Genomic DNA, 4,405 nt, shown 5'->3' on the forward strand with positions numbered 1-4,405 from the left:
TCCGGGGCTCTGCGTCACTCACTTACTTGGGGCGCTACCAACTGGGCGCGGGAGGGCGGAGGGAGAGGGGGGAAAAGACGCTGTTAAAATCCAGCGTTAACATAATTAAAATTAAAACGGCTACGTCCATGCGAAATATTTATTTTAAAAATTCTTTAAATATAAACAGTAATAATATATCAGCTTAATATTGAAACCATATGCGATGAGTAAAAAACGTAAATTACCGATTTATTATTTTTGTAGATCAGCGGCTCGCTCATCGCCAAACCCCCCCCCCCGCCGTCTTCGGACGCATTGGACGCGTCCACTCTCGAAGTTTCGCGAGATCTCGAGAGGGGGGCGGGGCTATGGAGAACAGGGGGAGTTGTGGGGGGTGGGGTGAGGGTGGAGCTATGGGGAAGGAGGAGGGGCTATGGGGATGTTGGTGGGGGCGGTTGCGGGGGTGGAGCTGTGAAGGAAGGAGGCGGGGCTATGGGGGGAAAGAGGGAGGGGCTATCGGGAAGGGGGCGGAGTTTATGGATGTAGGATTCTTAGGGTTCTTAGGGCTTCACGTGTCAGCATCTGAATACAGGCACTCCTCAACATACGAACAAGTTACGTTCCAGAGATCCGTGTTCGTAAGTGGATTGGGTTCCAACTTTACTCCCTGTGGATTCAAAACACGTTGTATACGGCGTGTACACGAAACACGAGGAATGTATAATCTCCTGTAGATGCCACTGGTTCTTTATGTTCTGCAGATGTAGATGCCACTGGTTCTTCACGTTCTGTAGATGCCACTGATTCTTCATGTTCTGCAGATGTAGATGCCACTGGTTCTTCACGTTCTGCAGATGTAGATGTCACTGGTTCTTCACGTTCTGGAGATGTAGATGTCACTGGTTCTTCACGTTCTGGAGATGTAGATGCCACTGGTTCTTCACGTTCTTCAGATGTAGATGCAACTGGTTCTTTATGTTCTGTAGATGTAGATGCCACTGGTTCTTCACGTTCTGTAGATGCCACTGATTCTTCATGTTCTACAGATGTATATGCCACTGGTTCTTAATGTTCTGCAGATGTAGATGCCACTGGTTCTTAATGTTCTGCAGATGTAGATGCTACTGGTTCTTCACGTTCTGGAGATGTAGATGCCACTGGTTCTTCACGTTCTTCAGATGTAGATGCAACTGGTTCTTTATGTTCTGTAGATGTAGATGCCACTGGTTCTTCACGTTCTGTAGATGCCACTGATTCTTCATGTTCTACAGATGTAGATGCCACTGGTTCTTCACGTTCTGCAGATGTATATGCCACTGATGCTTAATGTTCTGCAGATGTAGATGCCACTGGTTCTTAATGTTCTGCAGATGTAGATGCTACTGGTTCTTCACGTTCTGGAGATGTAGATGCCATTGGTTCTTCAAGTTCTGCAGATGTAGATGCAACTGGTTCGTCACGTTCTGTAGATGTAGATGCCACTGGTTCTTCACGTTCTACAGATGTATATGCCACTGGTTCTTCATGTTCTGCAGATGTAGATGCCACTGGTTCTTCACGTTCTGCAGATGTAGATGCCACTGGTTCTTCACGTTCTACAGATGTGGATGCCACTGGTTCTTAATGTTTTGCAGATGTAGATGCTACTGGTTCTTCACGTTCTGTAGATGCCACTGATTCTTCATGTTCTACAGATGTAGATGCCACTGGTTCTTAATGTTCTGCAGATGTAGATGCCACTGGTTCTTAATGTTCTGCAGATGTAGATGCTACTGGTTCTTCACGTTATGGAGATGTAGATGCCATTGGTTCTTCATGTTCTGCAGATGTAGATGCCACTGGTTCTTCATGTTCTGCAGATGTAGATGCCACTGGTTCTTCAAGTTCTGCAGATGTAGATGCAACTGGTTTTTCACGTTCTGTAGATGTAGATGCCACTGGTTCTTCACGTTCTACAGATGTATATGCCACCGGTTCTCAATGTTCTGCAGATGTAGATGCCACTGGTTCTTCACGTTCTGCAGATGTAGATGCCACTGGTTCTTCACGTTCTGCAGATGTAGATGCCACTGGTTCTTCACGTTCTTCAGATGTAGATGCAACTGGTTCTTTATTTTCTGTAGATGTAGATGCCACTGGTTCTTCACGTTCTGTAGATGCCACTGATTCTTCATGTTCTACAGATGTAGATGCCACTGGTTCTTCACGTTCTACAGATGTGGATGCCACTGGTTCTTCACGTTCTGCAGATGTAGATGCCACTGGTTCTTCACGTTCTACAGATGTGGATGCCACTGGTTCTTCACGTTCTGCAGATGTTGATGCCACTGTTTCTTCATGTTCTGCAGATGTAAATGCCACTGGTTCTTAATGTTTTGCAGATGTAGATGCTACTGGTTCTTCACGTTCTGTAGATGCCACTGATTCTTCATGTTCTACAGATGTAGATGCCACTGGTTCTTAATGTTCTGTAGACACCACTGGTTCTTAATGTTCTGCAGATGTAGATGCCACTGGTTCTTAATGTTCTGCAGATGTAGATGCTACTGGTTCTTCACGTTATGGAGATGTAGATGCCATTGGTTCTTCATGTTCTGCAGATGTAGATGCCACTGGTTCTTCATGTTCTGCAGATGTAGATGCCACTGGTTCTTCAAGTTCTGCAGATGTAGATGCAACTGGTTTTTCACGTTCTGTAGATGTAGATGCCACTGGTTCTTCACGTTCTGCAGATGTAGATGCCACTGGTTCTTCACGTTCTGCAGATGTAGATGCCACTGGTTCTTCACGTTCTGCAGATGTAGATGCCACTGGTTCTTCACGTTCTGCAGATGTAGATGCCACTGATTCTTCACGTTCTACAGATGTAGATGCCATTGGTTCTTCATATTCTGGAGATGTAGATGCCACTGGTTCTTCACGTTCTGCAGATGTGGATGCCACTGGTTCTTCACGTTCTGCAGATGTAGATGCCACTGGTTCTTCACGTTCTGTAGATGTGGATGCCACTGGTTCTTCACGTTCTACAGATGTGGATGCCACTGGTGGGGGGGGGTAGTGGGTGGGGGAGGTAGTGGGTGGGGGGTAGTGGGGGGGGTAGTGGGTGGGGGAGGTAGTGGTGGGGTAGTGGGGGGAGGGTGTGGGGTTAGTGGGGAGTAGTGGGGGGTGGTAGTGGGTGGGGGGGGGGTAGTGGGTGGGGGGGTTAGTGGGGGGTAGTGGGTGGGGGGTTAGTGGGGGGGGTAGTGGGAGGGTGGTTAGTGGGTGGGATTGTTAGTGGGCGTGGTCAATAGTGGGCGTGGTCAGTAGTGGGCGTGGTCAGTAGTGGGGGGTAGTGTGGGTGGGGGTGGCTTCTTCTGGAACGTTCCCGCCTACATTAAGGGGTTCATCTTCTTGGTTCTTTTGGTGAAGTCACGTAGAATGGAAATAATAAAATAATAAAAAGAAAACATAATAAAATAAATATTATTTAATTTTAGTATTATAGCAATTTATTTTATTATAAAATGTTTTATTATTTTATTATTTCCATTCTACGTGACTTTACCGAAAGAACCAAGAAGATGAATCCCTGCAAGTCACGAAAGCTTGAAATCGAAAATTAAGTGGGTGTGGTCAATAGTGGGCGTGGCCAGTCGTGGGCGTGGTCAGTAGTGGGCGTGGTCAGTAGTGGGCGGGGCATTAAAGGGGGGGTAGTGTGGGTGGGGGTGGCTTCTTCTGGAACGTTCCCGCCTACATTAAGGGGTTCATCTTCTTGGTTCTTTTGGTGAAGTCACGTAGAATGGGAAAAAATAATATTGAAATAATTAATATAATATTTTATTATATTATTACATATTTTTTTTCTTTGTATTATTTTTATCATTTTATTATTTCCATTCTACGTGACTTTACCGAAAGAACCAAGAAGATGAATCCCTGCAAGTCACGAAAGAAGCTTGAAATCGAAAATTAAGTGGTTTGTTAGTGGGTGTGGTCTGCAGTGGGTGTGGTCAATAGTGGGCGTGGCCAGTTGTGGGCGTGGTCAGTAGTGGGCGTGGTCAGTAGTGGGGGGTAGTGTGGGTGGGGGTGGCTTCTTCTGGAACGTTCCCGCCTACATTAAGGGGTTCATCTTCTTGGTTCTTTTGGTGAAGTCACGTAGAATGGAAATAATAAAATAATAAAAAGAAAACATAATAAAATAAATATTATTTAATTTTAGTATTATAGCAATTTATTTTATTATAAAATGTTTTATTATTTTATTATTTCCATTCTACGTGACTTTACCGAAAGAACCAAGAAGATGAATCCCTGCAAGTCACGAAAGAAGCTTTAAATCGAAAATTAAGTGGTTTGTTAGTGGGTGTGGTCTGCAGTGGGTGTGGTCTGCAGTGGGCGTGGCCAGTTGTGGGCGTGGTCAGTAGTGGGCGTGGTCAGTAGTGGG

Source organism: Lampetra planeri, unplaced genomic scaffold (genome assembly GCF_965212315.1).
Source record: "Lampetra planeri unplaced genomic scaffold, kcLamPlan1.2.h2 scaffold_1382, whole genome shotgun sequence".
NCBI lineage: Eukaryota > Metazoa > Chordata > Hyperoartia > Petromyzontiformes > Petromyzontidae > Lampetra > Lampetra planeri.